This window comes from Panthera uncia (assembly GCF_023721935.1).
Source record: "Panthera uncia isolate 11264 chromosome C1 unlocalized genomic scaffold, Puncia_PCG_1.0 HiC_scaffold_4, whole genome shotgun sequence".
In the NCBI taxonomy this organism is placed as follows: Eukaryota; Metazoa; Chordata; class Mammalia; order Carnivora; family Felidae; genus Panthera; species Panthera uncia.
Genome location: NW_026057585.1, coordinates 2,657,787 through 2,663,786, shown reverse-complemented (window position 1 = coordinate 2,663,786; position 6,000 = coordinate 2,657,787). Strand labels below are relative to the sequence as shown.

At 42.6% G+C, this 6,000-nt stretch overlaps 4 non-coding genes across 4 annotated transcripts; all 4 read left to right on the top strand.

Moving 5' to 3' along the window:
* Positions 1-559: 559 nt before the first annotated feature.
* Positions 560-631, top strand: TRNAE-CUC (transfer RNA glutamic acid (anticodon CUC)). The gene has a single exon. It is a non-coding gene; the product is annotated as a tRNA-Glu (tRNA).
* Positions 632-3,963: 3,332 nt separating this feature from the next.
* TRNAG-UCC (transfer RNA glycine (anticodon UCC)) lies at positions 3,964-4,035 on the top strand. Its single transcript has one exon. It is a non-coding gene; the product is annotated as a tRNA-Gly (tRNA).
* An 838-nt stretch (positions 4,036-4,873) lies between these two features.
* TRNAH-GUG (transfer RNA histidin (anticodon GUG)) lies at positions 4,874-4,945 on the top strand. Its single transcript has one exon. It is a non-coding gene; the product is annotated as a tRNA-His (tRNA).
* An 891-nt stretch (positions 4,946-5,836) lies between these two features.
* On the top strand, positions 5,837-5,909 carry TRNAK-CUU (transfer RNA lysine (anticodon CUU)). Its single transcript has one exon. It is a non-coding gene; the product is annotated as a tRNA-Lys (tRNA).
* The last annotated feature ends 91 nt before the right edge of the window (positions 5,910-6,000 follow it).

The window sequence follows — 6,000 nt, the reverse complement described above, 5'->3', positions numbered from 1 at the left end:
AGTTCACGTCCTGCTGACCACCGAGGACCAGTAGGTCCAGTGGCTCTCAATTGTCTGTAATATTTGTTTTGGCCAACAGAGTTTGGCCTAAGTTCACAGAAGAAAAAAAGCTGCAGTAGGACCAGAATCTTCTGGAGTTAATCACACAACAACCTTTACATTTCTTAAGGAAAAGTTCCTGGTCAATTGGGGCAAAATTCCAACTGGAGCTCTTTACTTTTCTCCTCATCACAATTCAGGAAATCTCTGCAACTACGTGAAGCTGAGAGGTTCTTTTGTGTCTCTGTGTCTCTTCCCTGATATTTGTCTCTGGTCTTAAGAGAGGATTGTGATCCCGTGTATAAGATCATCCATCCCTCAGCTCTGGGAGACAGTCTTCGGAGTTCTCTCACAGGTTTTCTACTTCAAAAAATAAGTGGGAAGAAGAAGAAATTTAGACCTGAGGAAGGTCCAATTTTGGGGAATATTAAAACCAAAAGCGGCTAGAATAATATGCCAAAGAACAAGGAGAAACATATACACAGAACCATATACTTTCTATCAAAAATAGGTGCCAGCGTCCCTGGTGGTCTAGTGGTTAGGATTCGGCGCTCTCACCGCCGCGGCCCGGGTTCGATTCCCGGTCAGGGAAGAATGTTTTTATTGCCCTTTAAAAAGTAACATTGTTTCTCCTAGTCAGTTCCCCCAACCCTCCAAAGCTGAAATACAGGAAATGCAGAAATATACATAGTAAAAATTGCTCACAAGTCTACCACCTAGTAAGTGTTGACATCAAACTTTCAAAACAGAAGTGGAATTATGCTAGTCATAAAGTTCTTTTTAAAATTATATTTCCAACACTTGCCAGTGGAAATATTCTTTACTAATGTGATATTTTCTTTCAATTTAACTTAGTTTTTGAAAAGGTAATATATTTACATGGTTTAGGATTCAAATATGTAAAGGATATAACTGATAAACCTGATTTTTACTTCTGCCATCTAATAAGGTAACCAATGTTGTGTTTCATAATTATAATGACAAATATTTTATGGAAATGCAAGTACATACATAGCTGCCTATATATTTAAATATGCTCCCCACCTTGCACAAATGATAGCACTCTACACATGCTTTTCTGCACTTTGTCTTTTTCACTTAATAATATATTTTAGAAATAGTTCCAGATTAGACATGAAGAGTTTCCTCATTCTTTCTTATGGCACATAGTATTCCATTATATTGATGATATTCCACAATTAACTGAACCAACCTCCTTTTGATGGACACTTAGGTTATTTCCAATCCTTTGCTATTACAAACAATGCTACCATAAATAATCTTGTAAATTTGTCATTTTGCATGTATGTGGAATGAATGCCTAGGAATTGAAATGCTGGCTCAAAGGTATATGCACTTATAGATAGATATTGCCAGTATACCTTCCAGAGAGTTCGTGCAAATTTACACTGCCACCAGCAGTGTACAATGTATATAGAATTAAAAAAAAACAAAACAAAACATGTGAGTTTTCATCAAAGGATTTAATCTATCCTATTTCTGGAATTTTAGGATTCCCCCTCCCCCGCCCCTAAAATTTTGACTTTACAGATAACACTTTGATGAACAGGTGTGTAGACACACCTTTGTGTTTATGCCTAGATATTTCCTTAGGATAAATCCTTGGAAGTAGAAGTACTACCTCGTACCATATACTAAATGAATTAAAGAATTAAATTCGAGAAGTGAAGCAATAAAAAGCTAAGAAAAATACGTTAGTGGATAATTATGTTGCTATTGGGCAGAAGTCTTTTCCAAGATAAAAGCAAAGACAGAAATCATAAAGAATAAAACTGATAGATTAGACTAGATAACAACAGGAAACTTCTGCTCACCTAAAGATCCTATAAATAATATTAAAAGACAAATGACAAACTGGTATAAATCAGTAACATCAATATAATATAAATAATAGAAAAATATGGCACAAAAACAGACACATAGACCAATGGAATAGAATAGAAACCCCAGAACTAGACCCACAAACGTATGGCCAACTAATCTTTGACGAAGCAGGAAAGAACATCCAATGGAAAAAAGACAGTCTCTTTAACAAATGGTGCTGGGAGAACTGGACAGCAACATGCAGAAGGTTGAAACTAGACCACTTTCTCACACCATTCACAAAAATAAACTCAAAATGGATAAAGGACCTGAATGTGAGACAGGAAACCATCAAAACCCTAGAGGAGAAAGCAGGAAACGACCTCTCTGACCTCAGCCGTAGCAATTTCTTACTCGACACATCCCCAAAGGCAAGGGAATTAAAAGCAAAAATGAACTACTGGGACCTTATGAAGATAAAAAGCTTCTGCACAGCAAAGGAAACAACCAACAAAACTAAAAGGCAACCAATGGAATGGGAAAAGATATTTGCAAATGACATATCGGACAAAGGGCTAGTATCCAAAATCTATAAAGAGCTCACCAAACTCCACACCCAAAAAACAAATAACCCAGTGAAGAAATGGGCAGAAAACATGAATAGACGCTTCTCTAAAGAAGACATCCAGATGGCCAACAGGCACATGAAAAGATGCTCAACGTCGCTCCTCATCAGGGAAATACAAATCAAAACCACATTCAGATATCACCTCACACCAGTCAGAGTGGCCAAAATGAACAAATCAGGAGACTATAGATGCTGGAGAGGATGTGGAGAAACGGGAACCCTCTTGCACTGTTGGTGGGAATGCAAATTGGTGCAGGCGATTGGAAAGCAGTGTGGAGGTTCCTCAGAAAATTAAAAATAGACCTACCCTATGACCCAGCAATAGCACTGCTAGGAATTTACCCAAGGGATACAGGAGTACTGATGCATAGGGGCACTTGTACCCCAATGTTTATAGCAGCACTCTCAACAATAGCCAAATTATGGAAAGAGCCTAAATGTCCATCAACTGATGAATGGATAAAGAAATTGTGGTTTATATACACAATGGAGTACTACATGGCAATGAGAAAGAACGAAATATGGCCCTTTGTAGCAACGTGGATGGAACTGGAGAGTGTGATGCTAAGTGAAATAAGCCATACAGAGAAAGACAGATACCATATGTTTTCACTCTTATGTGGATCCTGAGAAACTTAACAGAAACCCATGGAGGAGGGGAAGAAAAAAAAAAAAAAAAAAAAAGAGGTTAGAGTGGGAGAGAGCCAAGGCATAAGAGACTCTTAAAAACTGAGAACAAACTGAGGGTTGATGGGGGGTGGGAGGGAGGGGAGGGTGGGTGATGCGTATTGAGGAGGGCACCTTTTGGGATGAGCACTGGGTGTTGTACGGAAACCAGTTTGACAATAAATTTCATATATTGAAAAAAAATAATAGAAAAATAAACTAATAAAAATAATTGTTAAGTATGAAAAATTTTCAACCTCAATAGTAATAGAATAAATGCAAATTAAGACAAGACTTTTTATCTGGCGATTTCGTTAAGATGAAAAGAATGCCATCCTGTTGACAGGTGTAATATGATAGTATTCATTGAATAGCGAAATTGGTGTTCTCGCTCCACACAGCAATTTGGCAATATGTATTCAAAGCTTTAAAATGCGTATTTTCCTTTGGAGTTTTATCTTAATGCATTTGCCCTATGAAAATACTCTGAAATTCATAACGACCTGTGTATGGAAATAACTCCATCAGGGGAGCCTTAACTCCTTCACTGGATTTCAGACGCCCCCTTCAAACCACAACAGAAAAAAACAAGAATTGACTTTTTAAAAACCTGTGAATCAGTAAGAAACCACCACAGAATTTTTAATGTAACCAGAGGAGAAATCCTAGAGAACTTCTCTTCCAAGTCCTTCTCTGGCTTTGTATTGGGAATATCTTTTACTATGAATCTCAAGATACTGCACTATGTAACAAAAACTGGACGAGATACTCCTCATAAGGAAGTCGACCAGCCCTCCCTCCTGTGTGCGTTGGTGGTATAGTGGTGAGCATAGCTGCCTTCCAAGCAGTTGACCCGGGTTCGATTCCCGGCCAACGCATTTTTCAACACCTCCCCCCCCCCCCCCCCCCCCCCCAACTTTTAAGTAGTTCAAATCAGTAAAGCACGAAAGAAGGAAAGACTTTTGACCACCCTTGAGTTCTGAGACTGTTAGTTCTGGGGGATTCTCTTGCAAAACAGAGCCTCCGGGGTTTTTGTAGCTGCAACCAAAAGCCAAGCCCGTCTGCTGGGTTCGGCAGCTGGCGTCGCACCAGTTCACAGTAATTATCTTTTGGGGGCCTTTAAGGGAAGTGTCTGAAATAGAGGCTTCTCAGATTTGTTTTTCTAAATCCTGGGATGCGCTCTGGTTTACTGAAGAGTACGAATAAGGAAGTCAGTCCAAGAGCCCGCAGCTCCCGAGACAGCACCAGTTTACTTGGAACCGGGAAGGAAGCCAAGAACAAGCGAAGAGGAGGGCCTCCGAATAGCAGCGCGTCTCTTCAGGTTCCACCATTCCGGAGACAGAAACCTCAATTCCAGGGTACAATCTGGAGGCGTAAACAGGAAAATCCTCCAGGGCGGCCTCTTGCTCGCCTGGGAGGGGCGGCTTGATTCTTTGGAAGGCAGGGAAATGGCTCGCGGGGGGCGACTGGGGATGGTCCGTGGCAGCAACCGCGGAGAAGCAGAGGGGCGATGCTGGCGCTCGCAGCGCGGGATTTGGGAATTCAGAACAGGACTCAAGGGTCACGGCTTCCAGGTTATGGAATAGAAACGTTTGTTTGGTATTTTGACTGGTGTAGATCACTTGAACTGGAACAGTAAGATGGCAGCACAGGGTAGGTATGGCTGTTCCAAAGGGCATAAAATAAGTCCGCACTGCGCCGCCTGACAGGTGGCGCGCCGTGATCGTATAGTGGTTAGTACTCTGCGTTGTGGCCGCAGCAACCTCGGTTCGAATCCGAGTCACGGCATACCAGATACTGGTGGCGGCCTTACTTTTTCAACTCTTTTTCAGGAGTTGCAAAGAGTTTGTAACCTTTTCGTTTCCAGCAGCATCGCAGAAATGCTCTCGACAAATTGGGTGAATTGTTTCTGTTCAACTCGTTCCGTGGCTCGCCCACTCAAGGCAAACTTAGTTCTGGCGGGGCCGCCTTTCAGGGAGGTTTGGGGATCCTTGGAGCTGCCACCAGGAGTGCGGAGGTGAGACCCCTTTGCTTCTGACTCGGGAACTCAGCGCCCACCAGGTGTTGGAAAATGAAAAGTTGGGCGAGTGGAGTGAAATCGCTTCAGGCTGACTTCCATCTGACCTGAAATCTCGCTAGGACGTTTACACGTAATGGATATGGTCTTTTACTCAAGCCACACAAAATTTTAGTATTTAAAAATAAATTCGTGCACCCAGTGACGCGCCCCTTAGCCCCACTTCCACCCACCGCCCTGGTCGTCCAGGTTTAGGGAAAAGAGGGGATTCGGAGAAGGAAGCAGGGGCTGCAGCCCCAAGGTCCCGGGAGGGCAAGTCCCCACGTCCCTCCGGGTGTTTGAGCCTCTCATCCCCGTTACCTCAAGCTCTTGCGCCTCAGGGAGGAGAAACCCGGCTGTCAAAGTGACCGGGTCCACGCAGAATTTGCGGAAACATGTAGGTTTCAAGACTCGTGATTCCCCGTCTTCTGCGAGGCTGCTTGGCTCCGCGCAGTCCGCAACATCTTCTCAAAGCTTTGAGTTCCCGGTGGTAAAAGGCTACTACTGTGTTCACAAAATCCTACACCTTGAGGTCTCATTCACACGGACTAGTTTGTGCCTGGGCCATGCAGCCTGGCTCTGGAAAGAAATGACTTTCCTAAAAGAGCGCCTCATTTCCCAGTGCCCGGCTAGCTCAGTCGGTAGAGCATGAGACTCTTAATCTCAGGGTCGTGGGTTCGAGCCCCACGTTGGGCGTTGACTTTTTTGTTTCTATTAAAATCTTTTGTTGTTTCTATTAAAATCTTCTGTCAGCAACCAATAATTACGAATTTCTAAACAGCCATTG